This window comes from Balaenoptera borealis (genome assembly GCF_965194805.1).
Source record: "Balaenoptera borealis genome assembly, chromosome: 19".
NCBI lineage: Eukaryota > Metazoa > Chordata > Mammalia > Artiodactyla > Balaenopteridae > Balaenoptera > Balaenoptera borealis.
Window position 1 is genome coordinate 4,948,769 of NC_138878.1, and position 12,331 is coordinate 4,961,099.

Consider the following 12,331-nt stretch of genomic DNA (forward strand, 5'->3'; position numbering starts at 1 on the left):
ACAGGGAACTATATCCAATCTCCTGGGATAAACCATAATGGAAAAGAATATGAAAAAGAATATATATATAACTGAATATATATATATATATATATACCTGAATCACTTTGCTGTACACCAGAAACAACTAACACAACCACTGTAAATCAACTATATTTCAATAAAAACAAAACAAAAAAACCCCCAAAAGCCGCCTGTGCTGATCAGTAGTGGCATGGTGCCTGGGAGTAACCACAGCGCCCCAGCCTGGGCAGCACAGCGAGACCCCATCTCTCTCATTAAGGGAATTCTGCATCTCCTAAGTGTTCTGTATGTCCCGTAAATAAACAATAAACTTTTGCCTTTAAAAAGAAAAAGGTGGATTCTTTCATGCTGCTACTCTGAGGAGTGACAGAAGAGAATCCAAAGCAGCCGGAGTAAACTGTCTCCCCAAAGAAAGTGCCTGAGACTCAGTCCCCAGAGGGAGGGGACGAGAGGGAAGTCTGGGGGGAAAGGGGGCGGGGCTTAGAGGCCGCAAGAAGAGGAACTCTGGGGCATAAGATGAAGAGGGTCTTCCACGGAGTTTGCTCTGTGATGTGAGACCATTTCCCCTTTTGTCAAGAGTCTGCAGCAGAGACACGGCTCAAGGTTCCTGGATCCCGTTGAGTTTCTTTTGGCTTCAGAAGACTTGAGTGGGAGGGAGAAGGCTCTGGCTTAGCCAGGTCACTCCAGGATGACAATGATCAAAATGACACTGTGATGGGAAGCTGGTCCCTCAAGCCCTGTGCTGCTCTCTGGCCTCCTGTACCAAGACCCCACCCTCCTGAGCCACCTGCCCCGGCACCTTGGAATTCTGCCCAGTCCCCGGCCAGGCAAGGGCTCTCAAGGAAAGAAAATTTAAACCATCCATCACTCTGACTTGGAATTAATTAGCAATAATTGCACAAGGGAACCACGGCTAGAGACAGAGAGACTGAGAAATGAAGGCCAGGGCGGGGAGCAGGGGAACACGGCTGGGGGTGGAGAGGGGCCGAGAGGAGAGGTGCACGCAGACGGGGAGGTGTGGAGGTGGACCTCCTGCGCCACCCATCAGACCAGGAGCGCTGGCGGCAGGCCCCGACGGGGAAGGAGCCGAGGGCAGAAAGCATGCCAGGTTCTGGCAGCCTAATGCACTGCAGTGATCAATTATCCTTCCTAGAAGACAGCTGAACTCACATGCAATCCAGTGATCGATGGGCTCTGGACAAACAAATGACCCCAAAGAACAGGAAGACATAACGAGGTAAAAAAAAACAAAACAAAAACTGAACAAAAAGAGAAAGGCTGCTAGAAGCCATCAAGCAGAAAAACGAGCTAAAGGGAGTATGTTAAAAGCACCCAGATAAGTGACTCAAGGTGCAGTCAGGGATCAATAAGTGTAACTGGTTAGTTGAATTAAAAAAAAAAATAAAGACAAAATTTTCAAAAGAGTAAAAATGCAACTTGTACAGTTTTGTCCTCCACTACCACTGATGCCTCAGCCGAGAGGCCAGCTCCACAGATTTCAGAGGGAAAGAGTCAGAGCTGGGAATTCCGCAACATGTGGGCAAGTTATTCACGTGCAGGATAACAGGGAGACCTGCAGAAATCTGCAGATTTCTGAAAGTTCATCAAATGAGCACCTTTCCGGCAAAGAATGCCTAGGAATTTCTCCCAAATCTTCTAGGGCTGAATCACAGAAAAATATTCTTGAATAGGGAAGTTGTGGAGAAAAAGTGAGGGTGATCACCCAAATGAAAATGAAGGTTACAGAGGTTAGGAAATAAAAACATTGATCACTAATAGTTAAATTTTAATCACACTGGATTAAGGGAATAAAGAGTGTCAAAGTATGGAAAAAGAGCCAATCATCTGAAAAATTGTTTTAATTTCACAAGAGGGGATAGAAAGTGTTCTTTATTAGCCAGGTATAAAAACAGGATTAAGAGAGTGTTTAACAATGTATGTTTTAGAAGTCCCTAGTAAAATGAAAACTAGAATGTTTACCTTTGAAATCATAATCAATGTTATAAACAAAGCAGACTACCAAAAGGTAAAATGTCAAAAAAGACGAAGGATCATTAAAAAATGGGAAGCATATAAGATTATGACAGCAGCCAGGCCAGACAGATCATAACAATAAAGAAAATCAGCCTAAACTGCCCCACGTAAAGACACAGTCCCAGATTTGACTAAATGAGGTCCATCTGGAGGCATATATAAAGCAAAAGAGCACCAAAGGATTTGCAAAGAAAAGCCTGTGCAAAGATTCTGCTACCAAATTTGATCGAATGATGAGGACGAGTTGCAATATCACGATCAAGGTAGAATTTAATGGGAAAGTATTACATAAGATTAAAAGGGTAAGAATAAATGACAGAAGGCATAATGCATTACACGGACATGACATTATTAAATCTTCGTGCATTATTAAATCTTTGTGCAATGGGACAGGATATTGCTACAAGTACGGCTATGCAGGGTTAGATGAATATAACCACTTTATAAGGCAATTCTACTTTATATCAAGAGCCTTAGACTGCCCAGTAATTCTCTACTTTTGATGATCTATCCTTAAGAAATAATGCAAAATGTGGACAAATACTGATGTCCCAAGGATACAGTGTTAATTGATAATAGCAAAAACCTGGAAATAATCTAACATCCCCAAGAACAGAGGAATAGTATGTAAATTTAAGTAAGAATATTTAAAATGATACTTTTAAACAGTTTTATTAACATGGGAAAGGTGTTTGTTAAAATGTTAGGTGAAAAAAAGCAGAAAATTTTTGTATACAGAATGATTTTAAGTGTATTAGAGAAATACCCAGAGGAAAAAAGGCTCAATGGTAATAAAGTGGTAACAGTGGTTAGAGATAGTGGGAATTAGAAGTGATTTGAAATTTTTCTTTATATTTTTCTCTACTTCCTAAATTTTGAATATTGAATATGTACCATTTAGGTAACAAAAGTATTACAACAAGGTCTATAGGCGTCAAACGGCATGGCTAAATATGCAGGAAGGAAATATTAGAATTTTAAAGATTAAATGTCAAAACACAATTTAGTTTGAGAAATTAGTTCACCAGTGTCCCACAGGACAGATAAATTAGAAATAATAAATGTCTATTGTAAAGGGCATTACTGGGAAAATGTGCAAGTCTTTAAAGTGGGCAAAAAAGATTACTGGGTTCCTTGTCTAATACACCCTTCTAGGTTATCTAGGTCTTTCCTTCTTTGGGAGCTACTTTTAAAACTCTAGCATGTAGGACTTCCCTGGTGGCGCAGTGGTTAAGAATCCGCCTGCCAATGCAGGGGACACGGGTTCGAGCTCTGGTCCAGGAAGATCCCACATGCCGCGGAGCAACTAAGCCTGTGCGCCACAACTACTGAGCCTGCACTTTAGAGCCCGCGAGCCACAACAACTGAGCCCACTCACCGCAACTACTGAAGCCCACGCACCTAGAGCCCGTGCTCTGCAACGAGAAGCCACCACAATGAAGAATAGCCCCCGCTCGCCGCAACTAGAGAAAGGCTGCATGCAGCAATGAAGACCCCACGTAGCCAAAAAATAAATAAAATTAAAAAACAAAACATTCACTTTGTTATAAAGCAGAAACTAACACACCATTGTAAAGCAATTATACTCCAATAAAGATGTTTAAAAACAAAAAAACAAAAACTCTAGCATGTAAAAACTTGACAATAATGCAAATAATTCTCATCCACAGAAATGCATATGAATTTTGTCTGGCAGAATTCAACTGACTATTGTCCTGTGAACAGTGACCAATTTTGCATTTATTCACAGATTCATCTCAGAATTCCTGGTTGCCTATGTACATGGCAAATGTTCTTTGAATTTTCCTTGGAGACAGTGTAACATCTTACTGGTTCTCAAATTAAGGAGTTAAATAAAATCTTTCACATGTGTATACTTTATATTTGTACAAGAGACAAATTTACCTTTTTACAAAGTTGTCTTTTAACAACATATATTTCACAACAAAGAAGGGATAGCTATTCTCAGATTTTATACTCTGAAAGTATGATCCACATCTTCTTCCCAAGTATCCATGGGAGAATTATAAAAACAAAATAACATGGGTCTTCCCTGGTGGCACAGTGGATAAGATTCCACGCTCCCAACGCAGGGGGCTGGGTTTGAGCCCTGGTCAGGGAAGTAGATCCCACATGCATGCTGCAAGATGCCACATGTGGAGATGCCACATGCCACAACTAAGGAGCCCACGAGCCACAACTAAGGAGCCTGCCTGCTGCAACTAAGACCCGGCACAATCAAATTAAAAAAAAAATTTTTTTTAATCAAAATAATATGTAGTGAAGAAATCTCAAAAAAATTTTTAAAAATAGAATACAAACTACTGGTTACTTGGTTTTATCCTAATACTATGAAATGAGAAATGAGTGAGGACATAACAAACTATTAGAGAATATTGAGAGAGGAAATATTAATCCTATATACTAAAATCTATCATTGCAGTGAAAGTATCATTCAAAGGTAGATTTCTAAAATTTCAAACTTTATTATCCAAAAAAATTTAAGCATTCCTTTTCACATATGAAAAAGTATAACAACAACAATAAACCTAAGGAAATAGGTGGTAGGAAATAATAATGATAAAAACTATAAATACAGTAGATTCAGTAGTAGATACAGAATCAATATTGCCAAAATGACCATACTACCCAAGGCAATCTACAGATTCAATCCAATCCCTATCAGATTACCAATGGCATTTTTCACAGAACTAGGACAAAAAATTTCAAAATTTGTATGGAAACACAAAAGACCCCGAATAGCCAAAGCAATCCTGAGAAAGAAAAACAGAGCTGGAGGAATCAGGCTCCTTGACTTCAGAATATACTACAAAGCTACAGTCATCAAAACAGTATGGTAATGGCACAAAAACAGAAATATAGATCAATGGAACAGGATAGAAAGCCCAGAAATAAACCCACTCACCTATGGTCAACTAATCTATGACAAAGGAGGCAAGAACATACAAATGGAGAAAAGACAGTCTCTTCAATAAGTGGTGCCAGGAAAACTGGACAGCAGTTTAAAAGAATGAAATTAGGACACTCTCTAACACCATATACAAAAATAAACTCAAAATGGATCAAAGACCTACATGTAGGGCCAGACACTATAAAACTCTCAGGGGAAAACATAGGCAGAACACTCTTTGACATAAATCGCAGCAATATCTTTTTTGATCCACCTCCTAGAGTAATGAAAGTAAAACCAAAAATAAACAAATGGGACCTAATCAAACTTAAAAGCTTCTGCACAGCAAAGGAAACTATAAACAAAATGAAAAGACAACCCACAGAATGGGAGAAAATATTTGCAAACAGTGCGACTGACAAGAAATTAAGTGCTGAAATATATTAACAATTCATATAGCTCAATATCAAAAACAAACAAATAACCCAATCAAAACATGGGAAGAAGACCTAAACAGACATTTCTCCAACGAAGACATCCAGGTAGCCAAAAAGCACATGAAAAGATGTTCAACACTGCTAATTATTAGAGAAATGTAAATCAAAACTACCATGAGGTACCACCTCATACCAGTCAAAATGGCTGTCATCAAAAAAATCTACAAACAATAAATGCTGGAGAGGGTGTGGAGAAAAGGGAACCCTCCTACACTGTTGGTGGGAATGTAAATTGGTACAGCCACTATGGAGAACAGTATGGAGGTTTCTCAAAAAACTAAAAATAGAACTACCATATGACCCAGCAATCCCACTCCTGGGCATATACCTGGAGAAAACCATAATTCGAAAAGATACATGCATCCCAATGTTCACTGCAGCGCTATTTACAATAGCCAGGTCATGGAAGCAACCTAAATGTCCATCAACAGAGGAATGGATAAAGAAGATGTGGTACATATATACAATGGAATATTTCTCATCCTTAAAAAAAAGAACAAAATAATGCCATTTGAAGATTGTCATACTGAGTGAAATAAGTCAGACAGAGAAAGACAAACATCATATGATACCGCTTATATGTGGAATCTAAAAAAAGGGTACAAATGAACTTCTTTACAAAACAGAAACAGAGTCACAGATGTAGAAAACAAACTTATGGTTACCAGGGGGTAAGGGGGGACAGGGATACATTGGGAGATTGGGATTGACATGTACACACTTCTAAATAGATAACTAATAAGGACCTACTGTATAGCACAGGGAACTCTACTCAATACTCTGTAATGGCCTATATGGGGAAAGAACCTAAAAAGAGTGGATATATGTATATGTATAACTGGATTCACTTTGCTGTACACTTGAAACTAACACAACATTGTAAATCAACTATACTCCAATAAGAATTAAAAAAAAAAAAAAGATACACGCACCCCCCAATGTTCATTGCAGCACTATTTACAATAGCCAAGACATGGAAGCAACCTCAATGTCTACTGACAGAGGAATGCATAAAAAAGATGTGGTACATACATACAATGGAATATTACTCAGCCATTAAAAAAAAGAATGAAATAATGCCCTTTGCAGCAATGTGGATGGACCTAGAGATTATCATACTAAGTGAAGTGAGCCAGACAGAGAAGGACAAGTATCATGATATCGCTTACATGTAGAATCTAACAGAAAAAAAAAGACACAAATGAACTTACTGCCAAAACAGAGGCTCATAGACACAGAAAACAAACTTATGGTTACCAAAGGGGAAAGGGGGTGGGTGAAGGGATAAATTAGGAAGCTGGGATTAACGTATACACACTACTATATATAAAATAGGTAACCAACAAGGACCTACTGTATAGCACAGGGAATGCTACGCAATATTATCTAATAACCTATAAGGGAAAAGGATCTGAAAAAGAATATATATATATGTATAAAACTGAATTGTGCTGTACACCTGAATCTTATACAATATTGCAAATCAACTATACTTCAATACAAAAGATATTTTTAAAGGAAAGAAAAGAATTTTAAAAATAAATACAGGAGAAAACATACTATATAAATTAAATTTAAATAAATGTGTCAGGGGCTCGTTTCTAGAAACAACTAATTAAAACAGGCAAAACTCTGTTAAACAGAAGTTTAAATGTAGCAAAATAGGACAAAATTTAAATCAAGACCTGAGCTGTAACAGCAGATGTTTTATTAAACGTAATCTGCATTATGTGCCTGTTTCAATGTTTTAAATTTTTTAAAAAAATCATAAGAACATACTATGCATAATCGATCATAAAACTGAACATGTCCATGGCAGTTTTGTTTAAAAATATACTAAAATGGACACCAAAAGTTTACCTAAAATTAGGATTGACTTTAAAATCACTATTAGAATAATCCCCTCCCCGTTTAGTACCTCAACCCAAGCCTATGGATTAATTCTTTCTATTTTTGAATAGAAACATGATTCTAAGTTAAAGAAGCTGATTCACACACAGAAAGATATTCAAAACCACCTACAATTCACTCCCTATCACACAATCTCAATTCCTGATAGAGACAGAGATAAAACACTCAGCTAGTGACAGGATTCAGCAACGTGGTAAAAGAATAATGTGCCAATTAGGGTTTATCACAGGAAGCTAAGGACTGTTCAATAGGAGAGAATCTAATAATAGAATCCACCCCATCAATAGGTTAAGAAAAATCATATGATCCCTGAAAAAAAATACCAAAAGGGCATTTGAAAAAAATTCACTACCACCCCCTAAGGCAACATTTAACGAAGGGAACACAAAAATATTTTTTAACAGACTGAAGACTTTATTTCTAAAATAAGAGCTGGTATTAATATTATAATTAGTGAAGTACTACTACAGAGATGCATTTGAACATCAGGAGCAAAACAAGGATGTCCGACGTAGTGCCATTACAATGTTTGAGAATTCAGGGTAAACGCAACAGGACGCAACAGAGAAACAGGAGGAACACATATCAGAAATGAAGACAGTAACTACACTAGTTAACAATGATACTATGACTGCACATCTACAAAAGCAAATGAGTCACCTTAAATCAATGGATGCAAGAGAAGTATTTGAAATAATCAATGAGCTGCACTTCCCCAAACAAAAACTTGTTAGAAAACATGCAAGAAATGCCAGTCACCATTGTGACAACCTATCATAGCATCACCACCATCACTAGGAAATCATGCAGCCTTTGGTACACTCCAACAGCAAAAATCCTGCAAACTGCTTTAGGTTGTACTGGTAGATGTTAAAATCCTCTCCCTTTTACCATCACATCAAAAAGAATAAAATACCTAGGAATAAAACTACCTAAGGAGACAAAAGACCTGTATTCTGAAAACTGTAAGCCGCCGATGAAAGAAATCGAAGATGACACAAACAGATGCAAAGATACATCACATTCTTGGATTGGAAGAATCAATATTGTCAAAGTGACTATACTATCCAAGGCAATGTACAGACTCAATGCAATCCCTATCAAATTAACAATGGCATTTTTCACAGAACTAGAACAAAAAATTTTTAAATTTGTGTGGAAACACAAAAGACCCCGAATAGCCAAAGCAATCCTGAGCAAGAAAAACAGAGCTGGAGGAATCAGGCTCCTTGACTTCAGAATATACTACAACTACAGTCATCAAAACAGTATGGTAATGGCACAAAAACAGAAATATAGATCAATGGAACAGGATAGAAAGCCCAGAAATAAACCCACTCACCTATGGTCACCTAATCTATGACAAAGGAGGCAAGTATGTACAATGGAGAAAAGACAGTCTCTTCAATAAGTGCTGCTGGGAAAACTGGATAGCAGTTTAAAAGAATGATATTAGGACATTCTCTAACACCACACACAAAAATAAACTCAAAATGGATTAAAGACCTAAATGTAATACCGGATACTCTAAAATTCTTAGAGGAAAACATAGGCAGAACATTGTTTGACATAAATTGCAGAAATATCTTTTTTGATCCACCTCCTAGAGTAATGAAAATAAAACCAAAAATAAACAAATGGAACCTAATTAAACTTAAAAGCTTTTGCACAGCAAAGGAAACCATAAACAAAACGAAAAGACAACCCACAGAATGGGAGAAAATATTTGCAAACGAAGCGACTGACAAGGGCTTAATCTCCACAATATACAAATAGCTCATACAGCTCAATATCAAAAAAAGCAAACAACCCAATCAAAAAATGGGCAGAGGATCAAAGTAGACATTTCTCCAAAGAAGATATACAGATGGCCAAAAAGCACATGAAAAGATGCTCAACATCGCTAATTATCAGAGAAATGCAAATCAAAGTTACAATCAGAGGGATTGGTGGCACAGTGGTTAAGAACCTGCCTGCCAACGCAGGGGGCATGGGTTCGACCCCTGGTCTGGGAAGATCCCACATGCCGCGGAGCAACTAAGCCTGTGTGCCACAACTACTGAGCCTGTGCTCTAGACCCCATGCTCCACAACAAGAGAAGCCCGCATACCGCAACGAAGAGTAGCCCCAGCTCGTTGCAACTAGAGAAAGCCTGCAAGCAGCAACAAAGACCCAACACAGCCAAAAATAAAAAAACAAACAAAAAAAAACTACAATGAGGTATCACCTCACACAGTCAGAATGGCCATCATCAAAAGTTCTACAGACAACAAATGCTGGAGAGGGTGTGGAGAAAAGGGAACCTTCTTGCACTGTTGGTGGGAATGTAAATTGATACAGCCACTATGGAGAACAGTATGGAGGTTCCTTAAAAAACTAAAAATAGAACTACCATATGACCCAGCAATCCCACTCCTGGGCATATACCCTGAGAAAACCATAATTCAAAAAGACACATGTACCCCAATGTTCACTGCAGCACTACGTACAATAGCCAGGTCATGGAAACAACCTAAATGTCCATCGACAGATGAATAGATAAAGAAGATGTGGCACATACATACAATGGAATATTACTCAGCCATAAAAAAGAACAACATAATGTCATTTGTGGCAACATAGATGGACCTAGAAATTATCATACTAACTGAAGTAAGTCAGACAGAGAAAGACAAACATCGTATGATACCGCTCATATGTGAAATCTAATTTTTTAAAAAATGATACAAATGAACTTATTTACAACACAGAAACAGACTCACAGATATCAAAATCAAACTTATGGCTACCAAAGAGGAAACATGGGGGAAAGTGATAAATTAGGAGGCTGGGATTAATATATACACACTATTATAAATAAAATGGATAACGAATAAGAACCTACTGCATAGCACAGGGAATACTACTCAATATTCTATAACAACCTATATGGAGAAAGAATCTGAAAGATAATGGATATATATATATAACATTCACTTTATTGTACACCTGAAACTAACACAACATTGTAAATCTAGTATACTCCAATAGAAATTTTTTTTTTTTTAATTTATTTATTTTTGGCTGTGTTGGGTCTTCGTTTCTGTGCGAGGGCTTTCTGTAGCTGCGGTGCGCGGGCCTCTTATTATCGTGGCCTCTCTTGTTGCGGAGCACAGGCTCCAGACGCGCAGGCTCAGTAATTGTGGCTCACGGGCCTAGTTGCTCCGCGGCATGTGGGATCTTCCCAGACCAGGGTTCGAACCCGTGTCCCCTGCATTAGCAGGCAGAGTGTCAACCACTGTGCCACCAGGGAAGCCCCCAATAGAAATTTTTAAACAACCAAAAGAACATAATATTTTGAAGAGATTAAAAAAAGCCAGAAACAGATTTACAGATATTGACAAGAAACTTTTGGTTACCAAAGGGGAAACGTGGGGAGGCGGGAGGGATAAATCAGGAGCTTGGGATTAACATACACACACTACTACATATAAGATAGATAACCAACAAGGACCTACTGTATAGCACAGAGAACTCTACTCAATAATCTGTGATACCCTATATGAGAAAAGAATCTGAAAAACAATGAATACATGTATAACTGAATCACTTTGCTGTATACCTGAAACTAACACAGCATTGTAAGTCAACTATATTCCAATAAAATTTTAAAAATAAAATCGTCTCTTGATAGAGAATTGTGTCACATCTCTGAATAGTTATGCCCAAAGACCAAGAAACAAGTACGTGTTTTATTAATACGGAAGACAACACTGCTGGGCAGTGGCTCCATTCCCAGATTTCAAAACTGAGGCTCAAGGCGGTGAGTTCAATCGCAAGGAGTCCCATGTGGGCATCCAGTGTGCCTTACTCAGCCATGAGGAGCGGAGCTGGGGCTGACACACTGCGCAAGGGTTCCAGAGCTTGGGGGCTTTCCATGCTGCCTTCTAACCCCCTGCCCATCTTGATACTTTCAGAATATCAAATAGTGTCCAAGGATGAACAATGAAAGGGAATTAGTCTCACACAACGTTAAAATATACTTCAAACACCAAGACTCAAAACAGCATGACGCTAGGACACAAATGGAAATGTGGGTTCGTGGAGGTTCAGGATCAGGCCCAGCTGTTTTTGGATACATGGGAAGAAAGGGATTCTCCAACACCTGGTAGAGCAGGAACCGAGTAGCATCTGAACAAAACATACAGAACTGATCTTTCCTATGACTGGGCACACAATAGGGGCCTAATGATACTAATAGTCGCCTTTGCTCTGTGCCAGACCCTGTGCTAAGCAGCTTAGAGACCTTTTACTTTGTTCAGTCCTTGTAAGGACTCTATAAAGTGAATGCTCCCATTCCACAGATGGAGAAACTGAGGTTCAGAAAGAGAAGTGACTGGCTGGGGTCCTTCAGCCTGGTCTGGCTGACTTCATCAGCTAAGCTCCCTGGCCTCAACCAGCAGGTGGCGCTGGTCTTTCCTGAGCTCCCACAGCTCAGGTAGGCTGCACGCCCTCGGGCATTACATGTCCATCACAGCGTGGCCCACTCCCTCCTACACGCCTTGGTCAGCTTGCTCCCATGCTGTGCTCCATACCTCCGGCCAGGTCCCTGACTCAGTTTCCCCTCCCATTTCAGCAGGAAGCTCTGGCTGTCTGGCCACAACCCTACAGGGTTCACCTTTCCGAGCCTCTGCTTCCATAGTTATGAAAGCTATGTTTCCATAGTTATGTCACTTATAGTTATGAGTGAGTGTCACTACCCACAGGGTTGCTGGGGGGATTAAGTGAGCGTTTAATCCTGGCTGTCGTAGATCCTCGGAAAATTCACGGTGACTCTTCTCCGTGGATACAGAGAAGGAACACACCCCACTGCTCCCCCCAGAAGCACCAGCCAGAGCAAGTGCAGACTCACAGGTAGGAAACGGAGCTGGGAGACAGGCTGCTTACGCCTATCTGAGCTACAATGATGCCCAGC

The 12,331-nt window shown here is 39.2% G+C and overlaps 1 protein-coding gene across 3 annotated transcripts in view; it reads right to left on the reverse strand.

Annotated features, from left to right (window-relative positions):
• NECAB2 (N-terminal EF-hand calcium binding protein 2) overlaps window positions 1-12,331 on the reverse strand; it is a 42,525-nt gene that overhangs the window by 18,967 nt on the left and 11,227 nt on the right. The gene's annotated exons all lie outside the window — the stretch shown is intronic.